The following is a 12,965-nucleotide window of genomic DNA, read 5'->3' as shown; positions in this document are numbered from 1 at the left end:
GGATCTGTATGTTACCTACACTTTTGCTGTAACTCTGCATGTTCTGTAGACACTGTAACCTTGTACCAGTTTGCTTTGATCTGTAGTGAATGAAAGACTGCATGTTCTGCTTTCTGCAGGGGTGCAAAACGTGCTTTGCTTCTACCATGCTGTACCTGTTCTTTGAGGAAGCAAAGCTTGCCCTGCTTCTACCAATTCCAATTATCTTTATTGTTTTCAGCCTAACCAGCATAACAATTAAACAATTTACAATTAAAATGTCACATCAAAATGCATAAAAGGCCTCACATTGGCAATGGGGCTATTTTGTCAATAGCCCTGTACAATTTTATTAACAGCCAGTTCATTCAATTGAGCCATCACACAATACTAAAAACTCCTAACATAATTATGTGCAAATCTTGCAAACGTATAAAACGTGTAAGTGCTAAAAATCATAAATACATTTTTTATCAACCAAGTCATTCGATTACTTGATCAAAGGGTGCTCTGATCAGCTCATTACAAGTTTGATGAATCTTTAGTTGCACTGAAGGTTTAAAACATGGTTGTATATCGATAAAGTCCAAGGAATACTAACTTTAGCTGCATGACGTAACAATCCTGAGACTAATTGAGAGGGACCCATGTAAAGGAAACTCCAGGGATGCTAGCAACCTAGAGTGCCTTCCCTATTCAATTCTACTTCTACCATGCTTGCAATAATTACTTGGGTTGAGGGCTCTGGTGACACCATTAAGACCAAGAACAAACTAATACTATTTAATGCACCACTTCCTACATCACTTAGCCCGAAAGGATGTCTAGCTTGAAAAACACTATTGTGCTAGTAGTATTTTATCATGACAGTTAATATGGTACCACTGAAGGCTATTGATAGATGAGTGATCTTAGTTTCCATGCCTCAATGTCTTTATTATTCGATCACATACACAAAGCTTCAGCCTCCTTACAGTTCCTAACTCTATGCTTTTTCAAGAGTGGCCGTAAATACAGTTTGTGGAGACAATGCGGAAAGTAGCATAACAGGAGGTAATGAACTGCTTCTACCTGATCTGATCTGTGATAGGAAAAAGATTGTGCTGCTGCTGCTGCTCTAGTTGTATCTGTCCTCTGATGGATGGAAGTTTACACTGTTTCTGCTTAGAATGAGCCTGCACTGTGAAGAAGTGTTGTGGCCCATCTTATGAAAAAACAAAATGGTATACTGAATACACCTGGGCAGCATACACCTGCCCCAAAATATGTGATGTGACCTGACCTTGAAGGGTCAATATTTCAGTGTCTAGACATGGTGAGGAAAAAACAGAAGTAGCATCAGTTGCTCGACCCTTATGTTTTGAATCTCATAGTAAGGAGACAGCAGTAAAACACATTTTACCTCACACTCACAATTTTAATATGGATCTGATTTTACCAACGGCAGAATATAATCTCGATTTGGGGAACATAACCTGACCTAACTAGGGAAACCATAACTAGGAAACTGTGCTACCATTGAACTGCAGTACCCATGGATGCATCCCAATGCTTGGGGTGGCACCCACTGATGAAGCATACCACACTAGGTAGGTGAGGGTTCATCATTGAATACAATTACATGAATGTATGGTAATTCCATGGGTGGTTTAGCTGTTCCTTGTAAGACTGTTGCATTTGTTGTGTGCTTGTGCCTCTTGACAGAGCCTGTATAACAGTCTTTGAATTCCTTTCACTCCCTCTTTAGTGTGTTAGTTACCTCAGTTGTACCTATTCTGTATGTACAAGAGTATTGTTTGACGTCCCTCCTGCTTCTGTGATTTATCTTTTACTTCTCTGTTATGGAAGGTTGTGCTGCTGCTGCCCATGCTGTACCTGCGCCATGATGTAACACTGTATTAAATTTTCTGCAGCACAAAAGACAAAACGTTTGGCATTGCCAATGATTGTTTTAATGCACGATGTGAATGAAAACATGTGAGCAGAGTTTACTTTTAGTTTTACATGTGAATCCATATTTTGTATATGACTAGATACCATTGTAAAAAAGTAAAACATAGCTGACAAGTGACTTAATGTCATACACAATCCTTTATGCCAATTCTGGCATTGTAGTCCATGATGACAGTGTTCAAGGTAGAGCTATAAGCTGCAGAATGCAACATGCTGTTGGCTGTGAAACCAGGAATGGCAGATGATATTATATGTGGGGGGTCATATAATTATGAAGCAGAGGAGGACCAAATTGTACCATATGTTTAACACATTAAGGACGCTAATTAAGGCAAACTATGCAGCATAATGTCACACTGTTGTTAGCATTATTTCTTTATTTTGACTATTAGCGAATTTGATAATTAGTAAATATTAAATGTGTCGGGCAAAGTTGCATCACATTAGTACCAGTTTAACATCTGAATGCAATCGGCAAGTGAAGTTTGAGCGATTAAATTTTTCAAAGAATCTGCCACTGCTCAGAATTATGTGTTACACTTCGGAATATTATTAGATCTGTTAGGACTAGAAAGAAAATGTACTTTTTGTTGAATTCTTTAAATTGTGCAGTAGATGGTGCATTACATGGCAAATGAGGAAACCATGATTCTGCTGAAAATGCTGCAGCTGCAGAAACATATAATTCCAGAGGCCCTGCTTTTATGTTTGTGGTGCAAATTATCAGACTTCTGAAATGCAAAATGAAATGTAGTTTCTGACTTCCTTTCTTTCTTGCAAGTAATCGAGATTTAAACAGCCCAGTTGGTGAGAGGGCAGACACAGCCTTCCAAATGCATAATGGGCTATCATTAACACACTCAATGGGCGTCTTAAAAACTATTTACCTGCACAATCCCAGCAGCAGTATCTTAAGTGTCTGAAGATACACTGAAAAAAGACCAGCATTGGCAAAGCCAGTAGGTCTCGCCTATGCAAGAGTTATTGGCTTTGGTAATGTGGTGTACAACATGGTAAAAACAGTGTGGCTACTGTTCAGCATGTCTAAAGGTTAGTGGGGAAGAGTGTCCTAGAGTGTAGTGGGGGGAGTAGTGTGTTCTAGACTGGATTTATTGGCGTGTAGTGTCCTAGAGTGGGGGGTATAGAGTGTTGTGACCTGGATCAGAGTAGCGTGTTCTAGGGTGGAGTGGGAGTACTGGAGTGTCTTAGACTGGATTTGTTGGAGTAGGGGGGAGTAGTGTGCCGTAGAGTTGAGCTGAGCAGAGGGGAGTAGAGTTCAGTGGTTCAGTGGCAGAGAGTGCCATACAGTGAAGCATTGCAGAGTGGAATAGGGTGAAGTGGGTTGGAGTGGACTCGGGTAGTAGGGTGGATTGGAGTAGATTGAATGGATTGGATTGGTGTAGGGTGGGTTGAATTGAGTGGGTGGAGTGGGGTGGATTGAGGTTGATTTGAGTGGGGTGGACTAGATTGGTTTTGGGGTGGGTGGATTGGAGTGATAGGACTTGGGTGGATTGGAGTGGGATGGATTGGATTAGAGCAGGGTGGTTCCGAATGGGGTGAATTTGAATGGAGTGGGGTGGATTAGACTGAAGTGGATTGATTGAACTACACTGGAGGGTGGGATAATTTGATTGTGGATTGGAGTGGAGTGGGGTGGAATGGAGTGGCCAAATTGATTGAGTGGTGTGGACTGGAGTGGCTGAAATGGATTGAGTGGGGTGCACTGGAGTGGGGCAAAATGGACTGGGGTGGATTGGATTGGGGTGGGTGGGGTGGAATCGCATGGAATGGAGTCAGACGGAATTGAGTGGGGTGGGTTGGATGGATTGGACTGAGTGGGGTGGTCTGAACTGGGGTGGAGTGGATTAGATTGGGGTAGAGTGGGGTGGATTGGACTGCAGTGGATTGGATTGCAATGGAGTGTGATGGAATGGAGCAAGGGGTGGAATGGATTGAGTCTGGTGGATTGGAGAGGGGTGAATTGCAATGGTATTGGCTGGGTGAACTGAACTGGGGTGGACTATACTGGGGTAGGGTGGACTGAGGTAGGGTGAATTGGAGTAGAGTAGAGTGGCTTGGAGTGGGCTGGGTTTGATTGGGGTGGACTGGAATAGGGTGGACTAAAGTTTGAGTGGGATGGATTGAGGTGGGGTGGACTGGAGCAAGGTGGATTGTATTGAGGGGAGGTGGAATGGAGTGGGGTAAAATGGAGTGGGAATGAGGTGGATTGGACTGAGGTGGGTTAAGGTGGTTTGGGTTGGGGTGAACAGGATTGGGGTGGATCGGTGTTTTGTGGGATGGTTTGGAGTGGAGTAGATTGTATTTCACTGGCTTGGTGTGGGGTGGATTTGAGTGGGACAGATTGTTTTGGACTGGGGGGGCAGATTGGAATGGGGCAGATTGCAGTGGGACACATTGTTTTGGATTGAGTGGGGCACTTTGTTTTTGAATTACAGTGGGACAGGATGGAGTGGGGCTCATGGTTTTTGGATTGGATTAAGGCAGATTGGAGTGGGGCAGATTATTTTGGATTGGAGTAGGGCAGATTGTTTCGGATTGGAGTTTGGCAGATTAGAGTGGAGAAGATTGTTTTGGATTGATAGTGTGGCAGGTTGTTTGGATTGGGAGCAGGGCAGATGTTGTGGATTGGAGTGGGGCAGATTATTTTGAATTGGAGTGTATTTTTTGGGAATGGGTTGGAGTGGGGTGGATTGGGGTGGGGTGGACTGAATTAGGGCTGATTGTTTTGGATTAGGATGGGGCAGATTGGAGTGGGGCAGATTGTTTTGGATTGGGGTGGGCAGATTGGAATGGAGCAGATTGGAGTGGGACACATTGTTTTGGAGTGGAGTGGGGAACATTGTTTTGGAGTGGAGTGGGGCATATTGTTTTGGATTGCAGTGGGGCAGTTTGGAGTGGGGCACATTGTTTTGGATTGGAGTGGGGCACACTGTTTTGGATTAGTGTGGGGCATATTGGAGTGGGGCAGTGTGTTTTGGATTGGTGTGGGCCATATTTGAGAGGGGCAGATTGTTTAGGATTCGGGTGGGCATATTGAAGTGGGCAGATTATTTTGGATTGGTGTGGGGTAGATTGGAGTGGGGTAGATTGTTTTGGATTGGTGCGAGCAGATGGGAGTGGGGCAGATTGTTTCGGATTAGAGTGGGGTGAATGGGAGTGGGGAAGATTGAAGTTAGGTGGCTTGGGAGGATTGGAGTGTGGTGGATTGGAATGGGGTGAGTGGTTTGGATTATAGTGGGGTGGATTAAATTGGTCTGGGGTGGATTGTATTGAGTCGGTGGATTGGTGTGGGGTAGATTGGCATGTGGCAGATTGGAGTGGGGAGGATTGGGGTGTACTGTGCAATTTTGTGTTAAAGCATCATTTTAAAAATTACATATAAGAAAGAAACAATGTCGCTTTGCAATATTTAGAACAGGATAATCCTCATCTTTAGAGAACAGTGCCCATGAGCAAAAAAACAAACAAAAAAAAAAACAAGTGCAAAGTGAGAAAAGAAGACTTGGAAAAGTACAGAAGGTTAACTATAGAAAATGAATCTTTACAATTGTGTTTGTCCTGCGAGTCACGTTATTGCCAATCACACACCTTCTAATTGCATGGCACTACAAATTAAAAAAGAACAAAATAGTACCTCGGTCACATAGAGCACATAAAACAGGCCCTGCTTCAGTTGAATCAATCAGTGCTTGGTCCCTACTTCACAAACTGCAGTGACGAATTATGAGACTGTAAAGAAGAATGTGCTACCACACAGTGAATACTCCACTTTATGCCACTGCACTCTGCACCATTCCATTCCACACCACAGCACTCTACTATGCATCACTCCACTTTACACCTCACAACTGCACTCTGCACCACTCCATGCCACTGCACTGTACACCATCTCATGCTACGGCTCTTTACTCTACCCTGTACCACTCTATTCTATGCTAATTCACTCTTCGCCACTCTATGCTACACCACTGCACTCTTCGCCACTGCACTCTACACCACTCCAGTCTAGGCCACATCAGTCTACTCTGCACAACTCCACTCTGTGTCACTGTACTCTATGCCACTCTGCAAGACTGCACTCTACGCCACTGCACTCTATGCCAATACACTCTATGCCATTGCACTTTACTCTGTAACACTCTATCTATGCTCCTGCACTCTTTGCCAATTTACTGTACGTCACTCTAATCTACTCTGCACCATGGCACTCTATGCCACTTCCCCCTACACCACTTTAAACATTATACTCTGTGCCACTTTACGCAACTGAACTCTATCCTGCACAACTCCACTTTACACCATTTCCTTCTACTCTGAAACCATCTACTCTATGAAACTGCACTCTACGCCACTTTACTCCACTCTCTGCCACTCCATGTCACTGCACTCTACACCACTCTACTCTTAACCACTGCACTCTAACCCAATGGACTCTACACAGTTGCACTCTACATCATTGCACTCTAATCTGCATCACTGTTCTTTACACCACTGCTCTCTAAGCCATTCTGCTCCACTCTACTGAACTCTGACACTCTAATCTGCAACACCTCACTGTCTGCCACCTAACTCTATGCCACTCTATTCTGCACTACTCCACTCTATGGCACTGCACTCTCTGGCACTATAGTCTCCACCACTCTAAGCCTCTGCACACCATGCCACTCAACTCTACTCAGCACTCTATGCTACTGCACTCTTTGCCACTTGACTCTACTTTGTGCCACAGCCCTCTGCATCTCGGTACTCTTCCACTCCACTCTATGCCACTCTGCGCCACACTGCTCCCTGCCACTCTACTCTGTGCCTCTCTACTCTGCGCCACTATTCTGTGCCACTCCACTCTACTATGCACCACTCGAATCTATGCCACTGCATTCTATGACCCAGCGTTACACGCTGCCGAAGTCAATGCCACTACACTCACTGTCACTGCACTCTACGCCACAATTGTCTACAGTACTCTACATCAGTTCACTCTTTGCCACTCCAGTGTATGACACTGCGCAGGTCCACAATATCCCACTTCAGTACACAACACTCTCTGCCACTCTACTCTGGAACCACTCTACTCCACTCTTCACCATTCCATTCTACTAGTCGCAGCTCACAGAGGGGGTGGAGCGGCGCAGTGGAGGGGGGAGACAGGACGGGAAACACATTTTATTAGATTTTTTTTTTTATTTTTTTTTAAACAGTCCTCTGCTCCCGGGCTGGTCCTCTGCTCCTCCATCTCGCTGCAGGCACAGGCTCCCAGCCTGCCCTGCGGCCAATCCTGTCGCTGCTTAGAGCAGCGTCAGGATTGGCTGGGAGCGCCCAGCCCGGGTGCTCCCAGGCAGACTAAGAAGCTGTGGAGACTCTCTACAGCCCAGCAACAGCCTTAACAACAGTGCCTCGCAAGCGAGAGGCACGTGCTAGCTCATGTTCTCACAGTTTTGACCCTCAAAAAACAAGCATTTGCAATGCAATGGGTCTCGCATTTGCTTGATTTAGAGCTGCTATGGTTGCAGACTCCTAACCGGACTTTTCTTGCCACATAAAATGAAAAGTAAAACACTTTCACATAAGCGAGCCAACGGCCACCATGAGTGTGAAGAAGACACACAAAAAAAGGTAACAGAAGTTTGCTCGCAGTCATACGTATCAGCAAAAGTACAATTATCCATGTAACAGGGTCGATGGCATGCAAAGCGTTTGATAACTGCCCAGCAAGATCGCGATGCATAGGAAATAAAAATAAAAAGTTGTCCAGAAGTCATGCGGAAAATATGGAGCGTCGTATTTTTTCAGTAGTTAGCCGGGCTCCAGGAGGGCTAAAAACTGGAAAAGGCGTGAGGTATGCAGCATGCCTTTCACAATTTTAAAAGTCAAGCCCACGAACCGGTGAAAGTGATGGGCGTGACATCGGCGTGATTAAAAGCCCACAGAAAGATTACAAACGGGACAGAGCGCTTGCGCGCTCGACCCTAAAATCATGGATCAAATAGTAGCTCCTGACAGGAGAGCACCTACAAAGTAACACGTTAATAGGCATATAACTTTTGCAAGACATTACAAATTCTGTTCGCAGTGAGGACGCTGCTTCATGTAATGTGCGAGTCCCAGCGTGCTAAACATAATCACACTGCATTCTGGTTCCTATAGTTTGCTCATAATTACTGGTAAAAATATACAAGATTGCGAGATGTCCTACATACATTCTATGGGTTTTCGACCCTGGGCAAACCCGCCCGCTTTGCTTCGGCACTTCCTCACTATCAAACTTCCGGTTGACTCAGCTCTGGAATTTCCTCGGTTTCTACATCTCTGAATAAATACTTTCAGTTTTACCATTTTACTAGCTGGACTTGCAAGCAGGAGCCGGAACTGCAAGCAGGAGAAGTTTGTCAAGAACAGAACACGTGTAGCCGTAAGGTATCTTTACTCTGCGTGCGTTTTTAAACATTGCCTTGGTCGGTAGTAGAAGGTTGCTGAATCTATCACCATTGTTTTTATTTTCTACTATGTGAATGTGATAAGAAACCGCTACCACACTGACTGCCGTTTCCGGTCTTTTGAAGCAGCTCTCTCCCAAGCCTTTTGGCAATTTAGTTTTCAGCCCTTATGATTTTTTGGCATAATCTGCTCAAAACTAAATTGGAATGTCTTAATTAGTTCTCACGCTATCACTGGCAGTCATTGAAATGTGAAGCTTCTTTGATCATTGTACGCTAAAGAAACCAGTATATTTGAGTACGTTTACTACTTGCGCAGAGGCCGGAGCAAGTCAGTAGTCCTTGTATAGAGTATATCACGATGTTCGGCCATAAAGTAAGTGAGCACTGTGTGTTTTGATTCAGACAACGGGGTGGTTATGTATGGACAGTCATACAGCTTTAAACTATTGAGGCAACGTAACTGCAACTGGGTATCTTTTTATTGTGATTTGTCTTGCTCGACAGAAGTAGCTTCAGTATTGATTCTCAAACGCCTGTATGGAGTAAGACCTTCCATTTGTCATGTTTTAATATATTTCCCATTGACCCCCTAAAAGTCGTATTGCCTGAATAAATCAATCAATATGATTCTTGGCGATACTTTCGTCCATGTAAGGTTTTTTAATTAAGTATGGTTTTCCTATTTGATAGGCAGAGATAAAGGGATATCACATGCTTGACGTGAAATAACAAAAGTATAAAAAAGGGACGGATGGAATGCTATAATTAATCTCAGCCACTGGTCACTACTCGGGCTCGGATCCAATCAATCGATAGTAACCAGTTTGTCCTGGCCACATTAAGACACACCATTCAGATGAAATGTAAAAGCTTGACTTCCAGTAACAGCCACAGTTCAAAACACTGTGCCCTGAGCTAATGTGATTTACATCTCTGCAGATAAAAAAAGTCATATTCTGGACCCATAAAATCCCCAAAGACCTGCACAGCAGTGTAACATGCCTTGGAAGTCTCTAAATCACAGTCTTGGTTAGCTGAGCCGCATGCTCGACGCACGTGCACACTACAGCAGTATAGATGAAGTAGCATGTCCAGGCCCATAAAAAACCCAAGGTAGCATAACAAAATCAGCATGTTCCGAGTTGAAAGTTAGACAAAGTTCATACTAAGAGGCGACAGACACACCACGGTCCACATTACGTGAAGGGCGCACTGTTCCTGTTTGCATCATGGTGCACTTAAATGGGTGCGCTGTGCACCAAACACGGACAGTGCCCTATTACAGTTAATTCACTGCCCTCAGCGCAGCTGTGAACTCATGCATGCCTGACCTGGGTTAGTGAATTAGGGAACAGCGAATTGGTTGTTTGAAGCCATTGTTCCACATTTAGCTGTCCATGGCCACGCTGGTCTGCATTTGGAAAGGAGCAAAACGCTCCCTCGAGATGTGTGTTCTCAGGGTGACCACCCGTCCGTAAATTTCACGGACTATCCGTAATTTCGCCCTGCCGTCCGTCCGTTGTCCGTGATGAAAGTCTTCACGGACAGCCGTAATTTTAGCCTTTCACCTAAAGGGCAAGGGAGGCAGGGCGAAATTAGGGGCAGATCAGTTTCCCCAACTGGACTGGAAGGCAGGGAGTCTCCAGTGCTCTGAGGGAGGGGCAGACAGATAAGAATCAGACCTTCTTGACAGGGGGTCTCCTTCCCTAAAGACATGCAAATGTGCCCAGCTGGTAAATCTACAAATACAAAGGGGCTTGAAAACCTGCATTGACTTTACTAAAAGGAGTCACTTGAAGTTTTCTGGTGGCAAAGATATTTCTTTTAAAGAGGTATTGTAATGGTGTTCCAAGGTGAGCTGTGGAGTGTGTGGTTTTAATGGAGTGTTATAATTTTTTTTAGGACTAGGTATAAACTGTATTTTATTCAAATCTGTATTTGAGAAGCACAGTTTTTTTTATTTAACTAAAATGTATTTGCGCATTTTGTAGCAGCCTTTATTATGATGTAATTGTATTTTTCACAGTTCTTTCAGGTACCTCGGTACCTCATAGTACTAACAAACATTGGCAAAGCCAATAGGTCTCATCTACGAAAGAGTTATTGGCTTTGCTAATGTGTTTTAGCCATTAGCCATGTTATACACCAGAGTAGCTGCTGTTCAGCATGGATTAAAGTTAGTGGCATAGTTGTGTGGAGTGGAATAGAGCGGCATAGGAGCAGTGGCGTAGAGCCCAGTGGTGCAAAGTACAGTGCAGTTGTTTAGAGTGCGTTAGCGTAGAGTGCAGTGGTTTAGAGTGCAGTGGCATGGAGTGGCGTGGGACAGAGTAGAGTGGCATAGAGTGCAGTGGCATAACGTAGATTATTTCGCAGTAGAGTGAGGTGGCTTAGAATGGAGAGGTGCAGGGTAGAGTGGAGTTGCATAAAGTGGCATAGAGTGTGATGGCATAGAGTAAAGTAGTGTAGAGTGCCGTGGCATAGGGTGCAGAGTAGATTATAGTGATGTACAGTGTATTGAGGTAGAGTGCAGGGGCATAGAGTTGAGTGTTACAGAGTAAAGTGCATTAGCAAGAGTGTATTAGCTTAGAGTGCAGTGGCGTACAGTGCAGTGTTGCAGAGTGGCAGAGAGTGGAGTTGTGCGGATTCGATTGGTGTTGCCTAGACTGGAGTGGTATGGTGTGCAGTCAAGCAGAGCGCAGTGATGTAGAGAGGCGTAAAGTGCTGTGGCATAGAGTAGAGTAGAGAGGCATAGTGTGAAGTAGCATAGAGTGCAGTGGCTTAATGTGGAGTGGTTCCGAATGGAGAAGAGTGCAGTGGCATGGAGTGGAGTAAAGTAGAGTGATACAGAGTAGGGTGCAGTGGCGTGTAGTGGTGCAGAGCAGAGTGGAGTGCAGTATGGATGATATGCTAACCCACTGCCATTACAGACAACACATTTTTGATTGAAATGACCATTACATTTGCACAGATATACAGGCCCGTATTTATTCTTTTTTTGCGCCGCATTTGTGTAGTTTTTTGACGCAAAAACGGCGCAAACTTGCAAAATACCATTGTATTTTGTAGGTTTGCACCGTTTTGCGTCAAAAAGCGGCGCAAATGCGGCGCTAAAAAAAGTATAAATACGGGCCACAGTTTTTCAAATCAAACTATACTGTGCACAGACGATGATGTGTGGAAATTGCATCACCTAATACAATGATTTGTTTTAATCATGTAAAGGTATTTGTTTCCAGCACAGTTCAGAATTAACAAAAATGTGCTTGATTTGTACTTCTAATTCTGATATATTCGGAAGTTTATTTAAATGTTGTCATGTGATAAAAAAAACTCTTTCCTAACCCCAGTATCCAGCAAGATTGTCGCATAAATCCTGTCACTTTGAAGTCAGAGAAAGGAAAGGAAACACTAAGTTCCCACCGAAGACAGAGCCTGACATTTGACTTTGTTCTTTGAAAGCACAGCAAATATGATAAGATGAGAACAAAATTTACAAGCCTGTTTACAGAAAGGTAGAACTCAGCAGGATACTGTAAATACGGTTTTGGCAAGGGAAGGGACGAATTCAAGCTGCATAGCCTAAAACAAATAAAGCCAGCAAATTGAAAGCAACAAAATGTGAGTTACAAACCACAAGGCCAATGGCAAGCAACGGGCAGAATGCATTCACAAGGAAGCACTATGAATTTACTTAAAGTGACAGCTGTGGGATACTTTGTGGGGAAAGTCCAGTATTTTAGTCCATATCTTGCAGAGGTTTGGCCACATCAATCACCCAGGTAGTATGACGACAAGACCTGGAGTGGTTTCCATGTTGCAGGATAGGTCTGTACACCCATTCTATCAGTTTGCCACCATTTCCTATGGTACAGAGCTTCTGGCACACCTCTTGTAGGGTTAGTGCTAGGTGGCAGACATGAAATAGGGCATTTCATGATTATTTAAGGTGGTTGTAAGTAAGGAGTTGACCGGGGTGAAGATGGTAGTCTGCCACAAGGGTTTGGAAATTTAGTAGCTCACTGTTCAGAAACAAGTCCCCAATTTTAAGATGCCTGCAACATGCCACTGATGGAGTTGCTCTGAGCACAGCCATCCTGTACGAGTGGGAAGGCTTAGCAAAAGATAGTGCAGGAGCATAGGGTTTCTTCTTGTCAGAGAGTTTACAGGTTCTGGCAAGGCAAGAGAAAGCTGTGCATGATAACCCCGGATGGTGATCAGTACAATGGTCAGTAGGAAACAATGAGCAGTGCATTAAGCCTTTCTTAAAAGTCTTTACTGATAAACCCCATCTCATGCAGGGAGGTGGGCAGAAACCAGCGAGCCACCCATTGGACCTGTGCAGCTGAATAATAGCGTTCTAAGTCAGAAGGCCTAATCCACCCGCAGTCACAGTTAGCTTTAGAGTGGAAAGAGCTCCCGATGGCGCCGCAGTGACCAAATCAGATGTGTGGCATGTCTGAAGAAGGAATGAAGGATGAGCAGGGGAAGGTTTGCAAAATAATACTATCATTGGAGTAGCACCTTATCTTCACTAGTGCCACATGGCCTCTACAGAAAGCAGGAGAGAAGACCAAA

The 12,965-nt window shown here is 44.3% G+C and overlaps 1 protein-coding gene across 5 annotated transcripts in view; it reads left to right on the top strand.

Annotated features, from left to right (window-relative positions):
• The window catches only part of LOC138293160 (interferon-induced protein 44-like), a 260,617-nt gene that overhangs the window by 27,498 nt on the left and 220,154 nt on the right, over positions 1-12,965 (top strand). The window contains exon 1 of one of the 5 annotated variants that reach the window (XM_069232215.1): positions 8,216-8,367. The exons of 2 other annotated variants lie outside the window; for them this stretch is intronic. The gene's annotated coding sequence lies outside the window, so the exon portion shown is untranslated. Of the gene's footprint in view, positions 1-8,215; positions 8,383-12,965 lie in introns of those variants that run through there. 2 more of the 5 variants (XM_069232217.1, XM_069232219.1) reach the window with 2 other exon arrangements.

Source organism: Pleurodeles waltl, chromosome 4_2 (assembly GCF_031143425.1).
Source record: "Pleurodeles waltl isolate 20211129_DDA chromosome 4_2, aPleWal1.hap1.20221129, whole genome shotgun sequence".
Classification (NCBI taxonomy): Eukaryota; Metazoa; Chordata; class Amphibia; order Caudata; family Salamandridae; genus Pleurodeles; species Pleurodeles waltl.
The sequence above is the reverse complement of the archived record's forward strand: the minus strand, read 5'-3'. Positions and strand labels throughout refer to the sequence as shown.